At 33.9% G+C, this 21,785-nt stretch overlaps 1 long non-coding RNA gene across 1 annotated transcript; it reads left to right on the top strand.

Moving 5' to 3' along the window:
• Positions 1-7,373: 7,373 nt before the first annotated feature.
• LOC143921425 (uncharacterized) lies at positions 7,374-12,482 on the top strand. Its single transcript, XR_013261434.1, has 3 exons — positions 7,374-7,436; positions 7,870-8,031; positions 10,337-12,482. It is a non-coding gene; the product is annotated as an uncharacterized LOC143921425 (long non-coding RNA).
• Positions 12,483-21,785: the final 9,303 nt, after the last annotated feature.

Genomic DNA, 21,785 nt, shown 5'->3' on the forward strand with positions numbered 1-21,785 from the left:
AAAATAAAAAAGGAACATATTTAAAAAATGATGGCGTGCCGTGATTTGATATTATATCAGCTAAATCTTTGAGTGAATTAAGTACTTTATTATCTTGTTTATCTTGTTCATCTTTATCTTTATTATCTGTTCATCTGTATTATCTTGTTCATCTTTATTATCTTGTTTTAGGTATCTGTTGTGAAAACATTCTGTGAATGTATCGATTTTTCGTTACATCTATTCCATTTTTATTGCATAATTTAATTGGCATAACCCATTCGGAATTTCTGTTTCAGTTCCGATTCTGATTAATTATTACTATTCGTATTGTAACTTTATTTTAAATCATGTATCAATCCAAAAGCACCTGTTGAAATTTCAACTTAGTAAAAAATAAATAAGAATTTGTACACATACATAGGTATATATACGTTCATAACATATGTACACACATATATTTATGCACGCATACATGCACACAAAAATGTATACATAAAAGTAAAAATAAATTACATTAGATTGAAAAAGTGTTTAAATAGAACGGATTTCATCTTGCATCTGCTGACATTGAATAAGTCGATCTAAATGGGACTATCCACTTTGTTTTAAGTATTATTATGAATTCGAATTAAAATACTAAACCAACCAAAATAGAATATGTATTGAAATTATTTAGAACACTGTAAGTTACGTCACGGTTTCGGAAACCGGAACACCATAGAAAAATGTGATTTTGCGTGAAATTTCAGTGAACTTAAATAAAATAAACACCCAAAGTCATAAAAATGGTAGATTATATCACAGTGGTTTATTTTAATGACAATTGTTAAGAAAAGAAACAACAACAAAAAAGGTAGGGAGAATTTTAGTCCGAGACGGTTTTTATGACCAAACGCAGTCTCCACAGTTGAATGAAATTTTGAATGAAAAAAGACAATTGAGCGCAAACTTTTAATTTTATTAATCACATGGTATTATTTACGAATTATAAAAACTTAATTAATATTTTGTTGCGGCTCCTTTTAATTTTATGACGGCTTTTATACGGTTAGTCATAGAATCTATAAAGTTTCTTAAAATGTCGATGGAGAAGTCTTCATACTATACTTTTTCAATGGTCTCTTTTAATGATTGATGGCTAGACACATTTGTTTTACTAATCCTATATTTAATAGCCATCCATACATTTTCAATTGGGTTTAAATCGGGATTATTCCCAGGCCATGTTAATTTCTTTACACCCAATTCCTGCAAATAAACCCGAACCTAATAAAAAGTAACAAAAATATTTCAGTTTTTTGATCGAAATATTATTAATTACATTCAATATCATTAAATAAAATTAATACTCATTAATTTAGCTCGATGACAAGGGGCAGAGTCATCTTGGAATATGACATCATCAGAATTTGAAAGATGGTTTTCCATTGATGGGATAAAACTTTCTTCTAGAATTTTTTTATATGCTATTCCATTAATGGAACCTTGCACAAACTGTATTCGACCAATTCCATAATAATAAAAACATCCCCAAATCATGTGGCTTGGGGGATGCTTCACTGTCTCAGGGTACATTTTTGGTCGAATCTTTCTCCAACTTTTCTTCGAACATACGGAAAACCATTGGAGCTGAAGAGGTTAAATTTCGACTCATCAGAAAATATGACTTGTCTTCAATCCGATTTCGTCCAATTTTTGTGATATTTCGACCACTCTAATCGTTTTTTCATCATTGTCTTCGTAAGTAATGGTTTTTTCGCAGGTTTCCGAGCGTGCAGTCCAGCTTCTCTGAGTCGTTTTCTTAAGGTTACATCACTAATTTCAATTGAAAATTGATCCAAGATATCTTTTCTTATCTCTACAGCAGTTGTGAACCGTTGCTGTAAAGATAATAGAGTTATCAGGCGATCTTGTCTCTCGGATGTGCATCTTTTCGGTCCTGTCCCCTTCTTACGATGAAAAGTTCCAGAATCCTTTTTCTTTTTCATTATTCTTGACAAAGTAGATACAGATCGTCCCATTTGTTGAGAAATTGATCGCAATGAATGTCCAGAGTCTGCCAAAGCCGCGATTTTTATATTCTCCTCCAATGATAGTTGAGTATATTGTCGCATGGTATTTTTATTTTCAACGATTTCGATCCGTACACCTCGAAAACTCACACTAAACTGAATTCAAATTGTAGAAAACAATCACATTTAAAAGACCCGATCGTTAAAAACCACACACCTAAAGGGACAATATTTTTAGTGCCCAAAAATCGTAAGATCACAAGTGTTCCGGTTTCCGAAATCGTGACGGTATATGTATAGGTACATAATATAAACACATCGATTTTTCACAGAAAAAAATGTTAACTAAAAATGTTGATTGTCTTGCTTTGAAAGATATTTGCAAAACTCGTTTATCCTTTAAAATTATTTAACTATTACTTTTATTGATAAAAATATATAAATAAAAAATGAAATAGTTAAAATTCATGTATGTACTCATTATACATAATACACCCCCCACAAATTTTGCCTCCCCTCCCCCATGGGAAAAGCTGAAATAACGCCCCTGCTTATATAATAATAAACATGATAGATATATACCTATATTTTTTTTTTTTATGAATTATACATATGTATTAATTTATGTATAGTTTGTTTCTTTTGTGTTATATTTTGTTGACCATTGTGGCGCATTAGGAATTCATGTAATGCCACAATGGTCTCAACTTTAAAAATAAAATATATATACTTGTGTTTTTTTAAAGAGAAAACTATTCTGGTGTAAAAATCTTTTCAAAACAGTAGACTAGGCTAAAATATTCCATCTCGTATCCAAATGATTTTTCAAGCTAACAACGATGATATTATTTGGGGACGCGACAATTGGTGCAAGTCCAAAAGGTTCCCATCTATTTATTAAGTGGTGAAATAAAATTAAAAACAGTTTGTAAGGTTCCAAAAATAGAACTCAAAACTCAAAAGTATTAAAATTAAAACATGCATAACGATGCCTCGAACAAACTACATATCTAATCGAAAAATATAAAATGGATATTTGAAAAACACATCGAATTCAACTTAAAATTAAAATGTTTTATTAAAAAATGAAATAGATGAGCTCCCATTTGCCAAGGCCTCGCTACGGTGATGTTTGAAACCTATAAAACAGGTGTTTAACATTTTTTCGCATTGATCGTTTGTTTAGAGCTCCTTTAAAACGATTTTGATATACAATTCCATCCAACGGACATTGCTATTTGTTCTGGCGAATTTACTTGTGACATGAAAAATTAAATTATATAAGTTGTAATATGAAAAATTACAATCTTAAATGAAATTAATGAATAATAATATTTAAATTCGTCCAAGGTGGGTGACTGGCACCCCCTTGGATCCGCCAGTAACTCCTAGGGTATAAATAAGAAAGTTTAAACAGACATATCTACTTACATACATTTTTTTGTATTTGTTTCGGGAAGAGGAAAGTATGATCCATCGGACTTTTGCTAAGATAACAACAGACATTGCTATGTATTTGTTCTGGCGAATGTACTTCAGATTTTTATACTCTCCATTTTTTATTAACACTGACATTTAATATTATATGTAATACGGAACATTCCGATAGTAAAATACTTGCCGAAAACTGATTTGTATACCAACAAAATTGATTAAATTGCTGGCCTTTTGATTTGTTGCCATTAAGAACTCCTTAATAATAAATATCAGTTCCACTCCTTGTCTCACTCTTCATTGGCGGTTGCCTCGTCCTCCCACCCACTCCCACCCACTCCACCCACTCCCACCCACCCAGTCTTCTGTTGCCACGCCACAGGTATGTGCGACTGCGATTGCTTGTTACACAAACACTAATTAGTCTTTTCAATAAAAAGTTAACCAATCCAACAAATGTAATGTAATCTAAGATTCAAATGTAATGTAAGACTGCCGAAATGTAATCCACTGCACGATTCCCCGACTCTCGCCTTCAGCTCCAAATTGTGCAGATCCAACCGACTTTTGCTAAAATAACGATTTTCTTATTTTGCTCATTTAATTATTATTCCAAATGCCATTTCTGAATAGAGCCGAGTCATTGAACTTTTTAAAATAATAATTTCAGAATTTTGCATCGCTTTCTTGTCGAATAGCAATATGTATGTGTTATCTCGAGACGGGTTTTTAATCTCTAGCAGGTTCCAATTACAGTATGCCAATTTTGTATTCAACCATTATCGTTATACATATACAACCACATATATCGTTATGATATACAACCACATATGTATTTATACACAGTGGCGGACTGGGACTGAAATTAGTGCATGCCAGGCTGAGTCAAAGGGGGCCCACCCAGGGTTAAAAAAATGTGTCCCCCCCCCCCATATAACAAAATGTTCTGCTTTCAATCACGCTAAAAATCAAGGGTAAAAAAATAAATGAAAAATTTTCAAAAATGGGAATAAACAAATTTAGGTACACGAAAAATGGCAAAAGCAAAATAGATCCATAAATTACATTGTATACTTCATTTTAACCTTGTCCTAGGTAAATATAATGCATCATAAAAGAATGCGGCATAAAAGCGGCTTTTAATTTCGGTAGAAAACACTCAGGGACGTCATTTCAGCTTTTTCTTGGGGGGGCAGGCAAAGATTGGTCAGATTTCAAAAAATCTTTTTTATATCGGAATAAAAATGGAAAATATTCTTTGCATACACCTTATTGAGTTATAAAATATGAAAAAAATAAGCTTATTTTTTGAAAAAATAATTATAAAAAAATATTACGTAAAAAGCGCCGCAGACGATATTTTTTTTCCAAAAATCTTCACATGATCAACAAAAATCGACCATCTAACTGAGTCACTAAAAAACTATCTTAATTTCTACCGAATATCTTTTCACTTTATCTATGTACATATGTACGTAATAACAATAGATAAAGTTTTGTGATCATGCAAAAATTTGAACTCAGAATCGATCACTGATCACGTTAATATACGAACTTTCGGAAAAATAAACGTTACACATTGTTTTTGAGACAAAACAAAGTAAAGGGGACCTTTCTCACGATTCGCTCTATAGGATGAACAATTTCTAAGAATTTTACCCAACTTGTTTCGAAATAATAAAATCTTTTTTTTTCAAAGCACATAGCAGCGATTATTTTATTAGTTAACCAAAAGTAACATACATAAGAAATAAACGTAGACCCATAGTATCTCATTAATCATTGAATTCATAATATTCACACTATTCCTTAATTTAGGGGGGTGAGTGCCCCCTATAAAAAATCCATAATACTTTCAATTAATGTTAATCGAAAATCAGAATTTTGGGGAGGGGGCTCCTATCCTATATTTCTATATATGTACATGGATGTGTCTAGATTAGGAATAGATTTTATATTCGGAAACTGTTTAAAATTGTGTATTTAAATCTTACTATATCGTCGAAGCATACTCAAATGTTATTTTGAAAGTATGAAGTAAATTTAAATCGCTGGTTGATGATGAATCGTCCTATCAAAATTGTTTTAAGCAATTCAGTTTATATTATTCACGGAAATTTGTTTATTCCCATTTTTATTGCAGTAGGTAGTTGTTATATATGTAGGTATTGGTATATGCATAATCTTGAGGTTGGAAATGGGCCCGGCAAAAGCGCCCACGCAAATTTTGAAACTTACATATCGAGTCTAATAAAAAAAGTTAACCGATCCTTGGGCTGTTAAAGCAGGTATTAGTTTTTTAAATTGTTTTGTTGAAATGCCCAAACTTTAGGTCCCAAAGTGCAATATCCTATAAATTTTTACACACGTGAAATAATGAAAAAGTTATTTAATTTTACTGAGGGCCCATATTTTCTAACAGTCGGTGGGGCCCACATGCCATCGGGCATGTTCGCTTGTATGGCCAGTCCGCCACTGTTTATACACAATTCATTCGCACAATATCTAATACCATCTAAACACTGTTTACAGACCAACCAAAGGACGCGTGTTGGCGCCACAGCTTGGAATGGGTCATATCTACCTGCAGAGGTGTTAAATTCAACGAGTCCGTCCTCCGATTGAGCGAACATCCCATCTGGCCATCTCGATTTGGGCCTTCCGATTTGCTGGACCCTTTTGTTTCGAAACTCTCTTTTTTTAGATTTAATCTGCCGAAGATTGTTCTATTAAGCTAAATCTTACCTTTTTCAAAAAAGAAAAATCATCATGCAAATACAGGATGTCATAAAATCATTTAATCTTATTGCCATTACAAGATTCAATTCCCATCGATCTAATTTGCAAAATGGTGTCGTTTATTTAAAAGAAGATCTCGAATTTACATTTTATTTTATCTAATTTGCACCTATGTATGTACATATGTAGATACATACATATGTAAAGCTGCGTTCAATTTTATTTGTAAAAAAAAATATATTTCGTAATTATTTATATTTGTAAATAAAATTGAATTTATAAAAAAAATATTTCTTTATATTTCCTACAACAGTGTTCTGTTTCTTACCAAGTGAGCAGTTTTTAAGCGTAGTTTATATTTTGAGAGTGAACCTTTTTTTATCGACTAATAAAGAACGAATACTAGTCAAGAAAGTGATATTGTTCTTGCATCTTTTGAAAGGAAATAGCTGCAATAAATCTTTATGGTATTTTAGTACCATAAGTACTAATTTAACCAAAAAAATATCGGTTCGGTTTCGGTTTTGGTTCCGGCAAATATAACGGTTTGTCCGGTTTTCGGTTCAGTTCCAGTTCGGGTCACTGATTTTAAGTAATAAAAAAAATTTGAACAATATTTAATAACCGGTACTAGAACCTTTGTCTTGTGTAAATTTCCCTACATTTGTATTCAATTTGTATTGAAAATGCTCTCATAGCCGGTATGTGTAAACATGTATGTACTTTCAGTTATCGATTTTTTTTTTTATCATTATATCAAAAAGTCATTATTAATTTTTTTTTGCGTTATTTCTTATTCTACATTTGCTTACACAGTTCTGAATACATACGACTGGCCAAATTTTAAATCCTTCGCGTGCGAGCTAAATTTTTATAATTAGGTTCGTCGTTCCTGAACTTAATGCATTATGTGAAAAGATTGTCATCCATCGGCATTCGTTTGCAGTACGATAAAGTAGAAATCAGCTTTACCGACTGTCACTTCTAATAATGCCATCTAGCGGTACTTTAGTTGCATTTAACATTTAAAAAAAGAGAAATAATTTATTTTTCGTGTCATAAATTTGAAACCGAGTATGATTAATTATCACTCTCAAATAATTCTGAAACGTAAATAAAAAAAAAAATGATGAACAGGAGAGGGGGAAGAAATAAATTTTTAGAAAGGCATTAATAGGTATGCTCATCGATTGTGGTGCTAGCGTCAATTCAATTGTCATTTGACAGATGTCATCGTTCACATAACCTCAAAATGTCATTCGGCAATAGGTAATTAGCACTTGTTTTGATTCGGTTCACATCATTTTCTTACACGCTACAATCTAAAACCACTTCGCAATATATTTGAATCTTTGTGTATATTTTATCTCTATTATATTTACGTATGTACATATACGAAAATTTTGGTATAAAGATATCAATGAAAAGATACAAAATTGAGGTTTCGATACAATTCTAAAATACTTTAGTATTTGTATGCTATTTAGATCTCTTACTTTTCAATCAAACTTCTATCTATGTATGTCCGTGTATACAACTTTTTTAATATCAACAGGAATTCCAGTTCAGAGATTTCATACAAATTCAAATTGAATTTGTATAATTTTTTGTAAAGGAGAAAAATAACCATTCAGGCACAATTTTAGAGCATTGTGACGATTATGTGACGTTAGTTTTAATTAGATTTATTTTTATATTTCAGTGAAGTTTATGATGTGGTAGTAATTGATGGCGGACCGGCTGGTCTCACCAAGCTTTTTGAAAATGGGTAGGAAGCTTTGCCGTTGGAGGCCGGCAATCCGATAGACGAACGAGCAAACAGCTTGCCACTCGGAGACGCTATTACAGATCTCGGAGCTGAATGGTTATTATAAATTGTTATTTATATTGATATGCATTTATTTACTTTACTATATAGTCTTCATTGTCAAATGGCTCGGTGTCACGGTGAAGAAAATAATGTCATATTTGAAATGGTCAATGATAATAACCATGTAGAGACTTCCGGGATGGCCGGATTGAACGATGATTCCACTGGGAGTTAATTATTCAATGAAATATCGGAAAAGATGAGCTTACTGTGTTATGATATGACCAGGGTTGCCAGACTTCCCCATCTGAGCGGGAGTTCAACAGACAAATCCCGAGTCCCGCACTGCCTCTGAAAATCCTGACTTCTTAAAACAAAATGTAATTCTTGTAATTGTATCCAAAATATTTTATTAACTGTGATTCCTGTGGATTATTAAGTAACTATTTTTTATATGTTCTCTTCTACATATATATATATATATATATATATATATATATATATATATATATATATATATATATATATATATATATATATATATGTGTGTGTTTGTACTTATTTATATACATTATAATTTAATTAAAAATATTTTTTCCTTTATATCTTCATTAATTCGTAAGCTTCTTTGTTTTTCATTGTTCGAAATAGTGAATGTTCCGATCTGTGATTTTGGAAATCTGGCAACCTAGGATATAGCGTATGAGGAATTGGAAAGAGTAGCCACTGATTCCGAATCACTCGGTGATAACTGAACAGTCGTGTGACTGGCTTGAAGGGACCTCCAATCTAGAATATGTACTTCCAAGATATTTCTGCATCAAAATTTTACTGTGTCAAAGCAAATAGCAACAAAGAACTCTGATGATGGCTTATATTGTCAGAAAAAAAAAACACTGACATACATCCTTGAATAGTATATTTTTCGAAAAATTTCCCTTGCAAAAGTTTATATGGTATTACAAAAAACTGCTAAAAATCAACGAACTTATAACTTGAATTCAGTCTGCCCTGATCTTCACTTTCAGCTTATTTCGGTATTAATAAACGAGAAAAGGATCCAGCATACCAGCATGAGAAAAGAATCCACAAAAAAGACTACAAAGTATGAAAAAGACCCGCCTAATGTTTCTACTGCATCCTTCAGATGTAATTCTTCAGATAGTGAATAGAGTCAAAATTATTTTTATTTCTATTATTATATGGACATTAGGTACAACAAACGAACATTTGCTGAGCGGCGTACTTTGCTGCTCGAAAATCAACAACTACATAAAAATGAAAGGCGATTTGGATTTATTAAAGAAGTTGAACAAAATAGTTGACTTTATAATTACCATCATCAAGATTACAGCAATAGAAGAATGACAGAATTGATATGGACTAATATTGGCGAAAAGTTTAATGAATCTGGGAAGATATAACATTTATTATTTGCATAAATATATGAATTAATGGGCTAACTGTGTTTTGTGAAATGCTCACATAAATATTCCCTGTTTTGAATGGCATCATTACCCGGCCTTCTTTGATAATTGTCATGATAGCGACTAGAACTCGCCGTTATTGTTTTCAGTTTTTGAAGTAAACTGATATTTTTCGTTCATCTTAATGAAGTTGTGAAGTATGCAAGTAGTTTTAACAATTTTAACAGATTTATCCAATGAACAGGACAAATACACGGTGTTTCAAATACACGAAACTTTGATACAAGTACGAGTATACAAAAAGCGCATTCGACCTCTAGATAAACGGTAGTTAAATATTGTTCAAGACTCTTCCATTATGCAGTCTCATAATATTGGTGCAAAGGGGAAATCCTTCATCCGCCACAAAATAAAAATTGAATGGTCGTCCAAATTCTTCTTCTCCTATTAATGGCATCGACTCTGGGATTTTTTAAGTATTATTTGAAAGTGCTTGGCCTAATCTGCAGTTACGAAATACTCCAGAATCACTATTTCTGCCATAATCTCCTACGTCAATACTTGTAAATAGTCCATCTGCATCTGCGCATGCCATAAGATGAAAAGAGAAGTACTCTTTATGATTAAAGTAACTACTTCCTGAATTCGCTGGCGAATGTGTTTGCCATCATGTTATGACTGCAAATGTAGTGAAACCCCGGTGTGCGTGTTTACGTCGCATTTAACGTTAAGTGCTAAATGTGACGAAGCAAATACAGTGAAGCATTTACAGTGTGCATGCTGATTGATGCATCTTTGGTGTGCGGCCTGACTAAGGAGTTCAAAAATTGGCATAAAATACTGTTCAAAGGCATTTAAGTCATGTTTTTAAAGATTGCCAATGAAATTGTCTCTCATCAATGAGTAATCGTTTTGTGAATGTTAATTTTCAGATACAAAGACCCGTTGAATGCTGAAAATTATGTTGGCGTGCCGAGATCAATCATGGATCAGACGCTGGAATGGTTTCACGAATTGGAGAATTCGCTCAAAGCATCCGATACTTGGTTCGACATAGCCGTCAGTACTTACTCTTACTCTTAATGTAATATTGAACACTTCATTATAAATTACGTTCAACAAAAATACTCACCTTTATTGGTTTATTCTTATTGTATTATTTTTATTTTTACTTTATTTTATTTCCATCAGTACCTAATGGTTTTTTGTTTTATATTATACTAGCTGTATTACCCGGCTTCGCTCAGTATTTATAATATAAACCACTTAAACATGACTAAGCAAATAGTAAACATTTAATTAAAAAAAAAAAAAAAAACATTTTTTTTTTGCCTTCTAGGGCTTCGCCCTCGGCGCCCCTCTGAGCCTTTGCCTTCTAGGGCTTCGTCCCTCCACGCCCCCATGAGCAATTGCCGTTTAGGGCTACGCCCCCATGATCAGTTGCCTTTTAGGGCTTCGCCCCTCCGCACCCCCATGATTAAATGCCGTCTAGGGCTTCGCCCCCATGATCAGTTGCCGATAAGGGCTTCGCCCCTCCACGTCCCCATGATTAATTGCCGTCTAGGGCTTCGCCCCCATTATCAGTTGCCTTTTAGGGCTTCGCCCCTCCGCGCCCCCATTATTAAATGCCGTTTAGGGCTTCGCCCCATGATCAGTTGCCGTTTAGGGCTTCGCCTCATAAGGCTGCGCCCCATGGGGCTGCGACCGATAAGGCTGCGCGCCATAAAGTTGCGCCCCATCGATTTTTTGTATAATTGTTTCTTTTCTTTTCCACTACTGGTTTTATTCTTCAATCGTGTTTCTCAGACTAACAAATGCGTCGTTATTAACACTTTGTCGTCGGGTAACGGAGATTACAGTCCTCAGTGAATTGTTGCTAAACGTCGGGTGACTGTAATCTACATTTTGAAATCGTGTTCACCGATCGTGATTTACGTGAAGATTTTTTATATAACCAACATTTTTTATACAAATAAATTTTTAAGGAGAATTTTTTTTTAAATTTGCCCAACTTCTATATAATTGCAAAATTTAAAATACAATGATTTTTAATATTTTTCTAGCAAATAAAATTTCATGATAGAAAAATATTAAAAACTATTTCCATCGTCTTTCTGATGGACATGATTGCAAAATTTAAAATATTGTTGCGTAGGGGTGGGTGGAGGATCCAAGTAAAAGGCCAACAGTCGTTTCACAGCATTTATTGATGATTCAGGAGATACACGCAGTGTCACTGCTAAGTCCAGAATGACATGATATCGCCTACGTACCGCCTTATAAGGGGTAGATCTCTCAGGACGTCTAATCTGTTTACCTACTGTATAGTCACGTATTCGGATATGTATTCCCACGGTATGAGAAGTGCAATCATTGTTTAGCTTTCATGCACTTAGCTTGTCGCTAATCCCTAAAACCACTTACACCGGTCTCACGGTCTCTCAGGACGTCTAATCTGTTTACCTACTGTATAGTCACGTATTCGGATATGTATTCCCACGGTATGAGAAGTGCAATCATTGTTTCATGCACTTAGCTTGTCGCTAATCCTTAAAACCCACTTATACCAGTCGCACGGTATGCATTTAGTTAATCCGTTAACAGATATCCGTTACAGATAATCTTTGAACGGTCACAGTCTCTGGGATTCTATTTGCTTAATCCGCGGCGTACGTTACAATATAATCTTTTTTGGACAGGGATAACCAACCTTTTTTTATACAAAGAAATTTTTAAATAGAGAAAAAATCTAAAAATATTCCCATCATCTTTATTTATTTATCAAAATAACAAAACTGCTAATACATATAACACAAAATAACAAAAACAAATTATAAAGCATCTTCCACAAAGGTATCCATTAACACCCTTCAAGAAAGCAGCAATGTTATTAGAACTTCTAATGCCTTCAGGAAGGGCATTATACATTTGAACACCTCTGTGAAAAACACCTCCTGCAGTTTTAGCTTTCTTAACTCTACCTATAATTAATTTATTTCTATTTCTTGTTTTATAATTATGTATATCTCTATTCCTAACTAAACTTAATTTACAATCCAAATAAATGCCCAAATACTTAATATTATCTACTACTTCTACCACTCTCCCATCCATAATCACATCACTCACAACTTTTTTATTATTCATCCACATCATCTTAGTCTTACTTAAGTTCACTTTCAGTTTATTCTCACATAACCAATCACTTAAATACCGTAATTCCCTAAACATCATCACCTACAATATAAACTAACGTATCATCCGCAAACATATGAAGGTTTAAGGTTTGCCGAACCTTTTCTACAAAGCATTTACAACAATTGAACAATGAGCGGCACCTTGGCTATCCGTACTCTGATAATAATTTTTGAACTGGGATAACCAATCTTTTTTTATTCAAAGAAATTTTTAATTAGCGGAAAATATCTAAAAATATTACCATCGTCTTTATGTCTAAAAAGTCTCTAAAAATCGTCTAAAAATATTACCATCGTCTTTATAGCCAGCAGCGTGGCTCGGTCGTTAAGCTTCTGCTTAACACTGAGAGGCGCCGAGTTCGATCCCTTGAGCTGACCTCGATTGAAAAGAATTTTTCTGAGTATATCTGTAATGCTGCTGGTCAGACCAGGATTTGTGACTCCTGGTTGATCGTTTCCTATCAGAGTTTGCCAATTTTCTCTGATTTCATTGTTGAAACGATTCCCGATTAAAAATTGGCTAAAAATCCTTCCTACCCACTATGTCACCACTATTAGAGTATGATTAATGTAAATATTACAATAAAAATGTATGTACAATTCATAGATGTCTCGTTAATTGTCGAGTTTAAGTCAGTGTCTCGTAATTTAGCGACTTATATAATAAAAAAATGCTGTATTGTTTGTAATTTGGCCAGGAAGGCGCATTGGGGTTTACCTGTAATGCCTTCCTGGTATGAAATAAAAAAATAAAAAAAAAATAAAAAAAAAATGTTATAAATGATTGCAAAATTTACAACATGATAATTTTTGGACAGGAGTAGCCAGCATTTTCATACACTAAATTTCCAAAATGAGAATAAAATCTTAAAAATTTTTTAGCCTCTTTATGCTATACATACATCAATGATTGTAAAATAACAGTACAGTAATTTTTCAGACAAGACAACTTTTTTTTATACAACAAAATTTTTAAAGTGACTCCGACACATCAAGATTCCTAAAATATGACAAACATCGCTCTCCATTTACGATAAACTGTATGAGGTTGTGGGTGAAGATGCGAAATACTTCCAAAGAGCTATCGGATTTGCTGATGTAATTCACAAAATCAGACAACACGGGTTGGAAATTTTCAAAACAACTATCATTCCCTTCTATGGACATTGCATCATCGAGTAAGTATAACCATATGCGTCGGTCTTCTGGTATACTTGCAAATTCAACATTAAATATACGAAGGCTAACTTTTAAATTTAATAATTTCCTCAAATTTTCTTGAGTAACGTTGCGTTTACTCAAAACGTTTTTAGACGTTAAAAATTTAAAAGTGTATTCATAAGTTTTGATTGAACCTTCACTGAAAAACGTAATCAATTGAAAGAGGAAGCGACACTGTCTTTCCATGGACAAATCTAAGGAACAAGGGGATTCCCAGTTTATAGTAGAATTTGTTTGTATGATATTCAAAGTATCTTCAACAGATGTTTTTGTAATACTGCTTATGAATTCGATAAGCTCGGTGAAGCTTTTAAAAATGTAATAAGTAACTGAATTGAACATTGGTGCCATTTTTCTATAAGAAACGTATTTCGTAGCGGATTCAACTTTTTCGATGAAAAGGGCTTGAAACAGGTTTAAAATTTTAGAAAAACATTTATTGTCAGAGACAGATGCAAGATCTGACATCATTTTCATGTCATTTTTTGTTATAAATAGAAGCTGCTCTGCTGATAGATCGTTGAAGTTGTAATTGTCGAAAAAAATAAAACAATTGTCATGTAAAGTTCTTTTATGGTGTTCTAGTCCTTCACCAATGATTTTTGTCACTTCTTCGGTAAAATCCTCAATTTCGGCAATTTCTATAATTGGTAGTGTGTCATTTCTTTTTTCAATAGACTGTAATATATTCAAGAATGTTCTTGCAATGTCTTTGATTTCCTCTGAAACATATTTATTTTCGACGAGTTTATTCATAATCAAATCATTCTTAAGTAGCACATCTTCTTCATTTATGTTTCCAATTTCAATATATATTTGTAAAATATCATCATTGACAGCGATATCATCACCAATCTTATGGCAAATGTCACTGATAAGTGAGATAAAATCTTTGTAGCAATGTTTCTTTTTATTCATTAAACCATCTTTAAAAATTTCCGTTATTTTAATTTTGTTAAATAAAAGCTCACATATGATACGGTTATCCAAAAAGCTATTTTTCACATATAAACCAATTGTATCTGAAATTTTTGCACGAGCAATAAACTGTTCATGATCTATTATAAACAAATATCCTGGAGTTTGGTTTCTGATGTAAAACGTCTTTTCATCGGTGAACCTAGTATTAAATTGACAGGATAATACTTTTGTTAAATTGTTTCCCTGCCACTCTCCCTCGATGTATTGTTTTCCATCTTCGCTGAACACCGTTTTTCTCGTCACCTCGATTCGACTATCATTCTGGAATCCTTCCCGTCCATCTTCATTATGAATTTCAAAAACTGCCATCTTTTTTTTGGATCGCTGAAATTTAAAAATAATAAATTAAAATTAAAAATACCATAATTAAAAATATTTGAATTTAAAATACTACATCTAAAAATATTATAATTTAAAATTTCAAAATCAAAAATATTATATTTAAAACATTATAATAAACAATACTATAATAAAAAATATTAAAATAAAAAATACTATGATTAATGTACCATAATAAAAAAATACTGTAATTAATTATACTATAATTAATTCAAAAAAATAATACCACCCTCTCACCCATACAAGATTATTATGAAAAAGAGAACTTCAATATGTCGAAAATTTGGTTTTTCTTAAATATTTCAATATTAACATGTCGATATTATGAATATAATTGTCTTACCTGAATTTTGATCCCAATCCAGATTTTGTGATTTTTTTCTGATGCTACGAGCTTATCGTAAAATAACCGTCTATCTGAAAATTCATATTAAAGTAAAAATATTAATCATCCTAGTTGATTGTGTGTAAAACACGTGAAAACTTCAATTAAAATTAAAAATACTGTATGTATACTAGATAAGTAATATACCTACTATAATTAAAAATATTTAAAAATTTAAAATACTACATCTAAAAGTAATATAATTTGAAATATTATACTTAAAAATTTCAATATTAAAACAAGTGAAACTAAGAAAAACCTTGAAAATACTATGATTAATAATACTATAATAAAAAATACTGTAATTAATAATACTATAATAATTTGAAAAAATATTATATATAATAATACCAAGATTTTTATGAAATGGAGAAATTCATTATGACGAAATGCTTTTTGTTAAATATTTGAATATTAACATGTCGTAATTATGAACATAATTGTCTTACCTCAATTTTGATCCCAATCTGGATATTTTGACTTGTTTTCTGATGATCTATCTGAAAATTTATATAATAAATAAAAATATTAATATTCTTAGTTTATTGTATTTAAAAGACATGTTTATTTTTGGAAAAAATTATACTCTCGATAGTTTATACCGGGGCAGCCAAACCTTTTTATAATTCGGCTGCCCTGGTATAAAGCTAATATTTTCGTCCAACTATTATATATCGCAATCTACCAACATACATATGTATATAAAGGGGGGGGGGGATATGTTTTATATAACGTTAACAAATACATAATGCTTATGAAAAAATAACAATTTTAAAAATAAGCATGGTTTATGCTACAACAGATCGTTGACACTCCTCAGATTTGGAAATATTTTTGGGATTTACAATGAAAGAGATATTCACTACAGGTCAAGATTTTTATCGTTCAAAGAATTTCGTGTATCCGATTTTATAATATTCATATTTAATAATCTATTGTTCTATTAGAAAAACAGATTCGGCCAAATATGTACGTAGACTCGTAGAGCCCTAACAACAGATCGATTTTTGTGTCGCATTCGTTAAGATTGGATATTAATCTACATATATGTATATATGTATATATGCACATATGCACATCGATATGATACATCATTCATTTATCTGAAACATATGCACAACGAATATGTCGGTTGTGTTTCAGATATTTTCGGGTAACATTTATCAACATACGTACATTTTAAGAATGGAGAAAAGATCGACTTAAAATCAAGCCGCGGACGACTGGGTGGGCAGCCCTAGTCGATTTAACGATTTATGCACCGCACCGAATGCGTATGAAGTGACGTCACAAGCGATGGTGTTACCCTGTGTAGCAAGTCGGGAAGTCACCCTTTCCCAACCCAACGTTTCTCGTTTCCCGACTAAAAAAACCGATATTTTTTCAATGTGTAAACAATAAAAATAATAAATTTTAAATAAAATAAAAAAATAATATGATTAAAACCAATAAAATTTATAAATTTTTCGCTGTCACCATTAACAGGTGAGAAGTTTTTAAGGAAAATTCACCGTCAGTTACTTAAAACAGATTGTGCACTGCTTGTTGGTCGTCCAGATTAAATTTGAATGCACTTTGATATATAGGTACACATATCGATACGTAAAAAAGTATAAATATTAATTTGGAAAGTTATTTTGCTAATATTAATATATGGGGGAGGGGGGGGGGGGAGGTGTGGCGCCGTAAAATATTTTGCGGGGGGGGCACCGGGAATTCACGCTACGCCACTGACTGGGTTCGATCCTGTGCAAATCTTTAATAGATTAGCCCAGGATCGAATTTGGATATTTGTGACTCCAAGTCGATTGTTTCTTGTCAGAGTTTGCCAATTTTATCTGATCATTGTTGAAACGGTTCCTCAAAATTGGCAAAAAAAAAATCATCTTCTGTATATTTAATATATGTACAATTTGTAAAAAAATATGTACAAGTATCCATAGATGTCTATCCATAAATGGATTAATTTATTAATAAATTAATTAATTGTTAATTTCGTGTTCTTCAGCTTCTCGAAATACAGTGATTTGTGTAATAAAAATACTGCATTGTTTATTATTAATTGTCTAGGAAGGCACATTGGGGTCTTCCTGTCAAGCCTTCCTGGTATATATCTACATATGTAAAATAAATAAGGATCTCAGAAATTTGTAACGCCGTGCCTGAGGGGCTCTAGCAAAATAAATGTGCCATTGATAGGGAATCAAATTAGAAACCGAAGAAATAAATGGTACATTCACTGTGATTAGGACATACTTAGCAATATCTTTGTTTCATAACATAAAAAAGGGGGTGCAAATATTTTATTCCGACTTAGTACATTAGCTTATTGCCAAAAGACGCTACACATTCGCTGACCGTTGTCTTACAATTTTAAGTGAAAGTGAAACATTTGAAAATCTGATTATGGATTGCGAGTGATTTTAGTTCCATTAACAAACTAATGTAAAAATGGGTTCGGTGATTATCAGGCACCCAAAAATTCTATCCATCGCACTAAAGAGAGTTCGAGTGCCAGATATTCCGTGTTCACAATTTTCGTGACAATGATTGTCGTGTGCGCGATAGCAATGTGCGAAATAATCTATTTACCGTAATAATGAGTAATATGATTGGGTTTTGTATAATTCATCGCGAGTTTGTGGTAAAGGAAACTCTAGTTATTGTCGTTATCCACTACATTAACGCCAATCGGCAACATATGAATACCGGTTCTGTGATTATTAATTATTAAAATCTCGATTACGGAACATCTGGCACCCAAAAACTCCATCAATCGAAAGAACTCCACGCCAAATATTGTAATAACGAGAACTCGAGTGCCAGATATTCCGTATTCGCGATTTTTGTGGCAACGATTGTTGTGCGCGCGGTCGCAATTTGCGCAATAATCCGTTCACCATGAGTACCATCATTCAGGGAATAGTCATTTTTCAAGATTTTTATTTTTTAATTAACTTATGCTTATCTTGGTTTAGAACAAGTGGTCAACGGCTAGTAGAAATACTACATTTTTTGGTCATTTGAATGTAAATACTTCATTAACCGGTTGACTGGCCAGACTTTCAGGAATTAATTTAAGGGTTAAAGAGGTAATCATATAATTTTAAAATTATTTTTTCCATTACAGGTTCAAAATTTATTACTTTTTACATACCAAAATTCATTAACCTCCCGGAAAAGTCATTCAAGTGGGCTACAGGTGTTATCATCCATTCGGTGGCTTGCAATATCATTGCATAAACTAAAAAATAAAATTTATTGGTTTTTAGCTTATGCATTCATATATAATTTTATATTTATATTTTTTCAAAAAATGTATACATATGTATGTACATACCCTACAAAGCAAGAGGGCAAAAAGATGGTTGACAATAGTGAACCATTTTTTGTGCACAACGCTATAGTGTTTCGTCTAACAAAAATGGTTCGGTGATTACTAGTCACCGGACCCAAAAGGTGCCGCGTATTGTTCAAAGATTGTAAATGCATTGTTAAAGGTTTGCCGAACCTTTTTTACAAAGGATTTACAGAAATGGAACAATGGATAGCACTGTGACTATCCTACCTCTAGTGATTACTAGTCAAATGTGAACCGGTCGCTCTAGATCGGTCACACGTGATCACCCGTCACACTAAAACTGGTCACGAGAAAACTAGTCACACCCGAAAATTGGTCACACTCAAAAATTCGACCATTTTTTTATTTGTGTGTGTGACCAGTTTTTTTGTGACCAATTTTCGGTGTGACCTGTTTTCTCGTGACCAGTTTTAGGGTGACGGGTGATCACGTGTGACCGATCTAGAGCGACCGGTTCACATTTGACTAGTAGTCCGTTTACCAACAAAAATAGCCACATAATATTTCGAAGGGCATGAATTGAAATTGACTGAAAATCGCACTAGCGAGTGACAGCTGTCAGCTGGTAAGGTCGAGACAGCTGTCATTGTTCTAGTCATCTTTTGTAGTGGTTTTACTCGCGTTCGAAATGGAGCCGGTGAGCTCCCGCGAGGAGTCTGCGCCCTCCGACATCGAAGAGGAGGGACGCATCCCCGGACCCCCATTTCGAGGAGAAAATGCGACGCAAACTTCGTTTCTTCTCCATGAACCCCATCGAAAAGTGGCACGCGAGGCGAAAATTCCCATACGAGTACATAAAAAACACATATATCTCCGAATCTCGAACCAATCAACACTTTTTATTACCAGATTCGTGTTCACTGGGCAAAATCTCGTCTCTGAACCAAAAAAAAGTCGTCATTTGTCGAACAGTGTAATTAGAAAACCTCTTTTTCAAACTTTGTAGTCTCTTTTGTGGATACTTTTCTCATGCTGGTGTTATTAAAAGTAAATTTAAATTTAAAACGTCTTCATTCCATTTCTCATGTGACACTTTATTAAAAATTTTCTATATCTTTTGAATTCTTTTTTTCTCACTTCTCGTGCCTCTTCACTCAGCTGGCTTATGGGCACTAAAGCATGTTCAATGATTTCCAGGCCATGAATTAAGAATCTGTGAACAGTTGGAGGCAAAGGGTACCACTTTTTTTTCCGTGAGAGGGGAAAACCTTGCGTAGGCCCCCCCGGCCCGAATGCCAGGGGGAGTGTGAGATTCTTACTCCCTAAAAACCCCTCTCTCTTTCAGTTGCTGCCGGACAGCAGCAACTGAAAGAGAACATTACCAGGCAGCAGCTGGGCTTGCGCAATGCGCTCACACTGGAGACAGAACACTGCCTTCGTCTTCTGGTCTACTAGTTCCAGCCCAGCGCGATTTAGCCATGTCCTCACCCGATAGAGCGCGTCATTGCCGCAGATCTCCACGCTTCTGAGGGATTTCGCAACCACCATGATTGCGACATCGTCCGCAAAAGCAACGGCGCTGGCACCCTCCGGGAGCTCCACCCTCAGTAGCCCGTCATACATAGCGTTCCACAGGACAGTTCCGAGGACAGAGCCCTGCGGGACGCCCGACGAGAGTCGCCGCGAGGAGAGATCGCTGGTAGTGCCGCACTGATACTCCAGTTGTTGGTTTTCAAAGTAGCTCTCCAGCAGTCTCGTCAGGTAGCGGGGCACCCGATGGTCCTCCCCCACGGCTCTTAGGATATTATCCCATCGAGCCGAGTTGAAAGCATTTCGGATGTCCAGCGCCACCAAAGAAAGCGACATGCTTGCTCCGCTTCACAGATCCTTCCCATGCCGATCGTACTGTTCCGACGACACGGTTGACAGCGTCAATCGTTGATCGGCCCCACCTGAATGCGTATTGAAGCAAAGGGTACCACTGGGGTAATAAGAAATGGGGTATTAGGTCTCTGTGTGCATCGGTGCTGGAAAATTTTGTAATTGAGTAATAATGACTCCTTTCTTGTCGGTTTTACTTTCCTTTATTACAAGAAATAGAAGAGGGACTGCCGGCTGGTGTATGGTGATTGGCACATCACCTATTGAATGTTTAACTGATACCCATTATTGAATGAACGCAGTGCACCGTCGGTAGCCCTCTGTTTATACATTTATATTAAATATTAGGTGGGGAGCGACCATAACAACATGAAGATTGTCCAGGTGCATTCTTGAAGAGTTTAAAGAAACCTCTGTGAAAGTTATTTAATAAGCTGGTGCAGATTTTGTTGTTTGTTGTTGGTACTTTTTCGATGAGGGATGCGAAGAAGCTACAGTAACTTCCGATTGGTACAAATCTATAGATGCCATGGAACTTTCCGGGACTGAAAATCTCTTAAATTTATAATTCAGATACGTACGTGGTTTGGATAGAAAGGATCCACTATTTAAACGATGAGGAGATTATTAAAATTTTCTTCACAATACGATCTCGTTACATCCGGTAACCTGTACTTGCTCTATAATTTCTTCCTTTGGGGATATTTGAGAGTTGAAGTCTACAAACATCCAGAAAACTGCAATATTTATAATAAAAAAGTTATATGCACTTTAAGATAACGTAATAAAATTATTTAGAATATGAATATTGCGATTTTTACCACCATAAATACTATTTATCGAGCACAGTTTAATATCCAGTGGAGGAGATGATCACCCTAACACAACCAATACTCCAAGTAAGTACTGACGGCTGTGTCGAGCCAAGTATCGGATGCTTCGAGCGAAATTTCCCATTCGTGAAACCATTCCAGCGTCTGATCCATGATTGGTCTCCGCACGCCGACATAATTTTCAGCATTCAACGGGTCTTTGTATCTGAAAATTGACATTCACAAAACGATTACTCATTGATG

Source organism: Arctopsyche grandis, chromosome 2 (assembly GCF_051622035.1).
Source record: "Arctopsyche grandis isolate Sample6627 chromosome 2, ASM5162203v2, whole genome shotgun sequence".
NCBI classification, from domain to species: domain Eukaryota; kingdom Metazoa; phylum Arthropoda; class Insecta; order Trichoptera; family Hydropsychidae; genus Arctopsyche; species Arctopsyche grandis.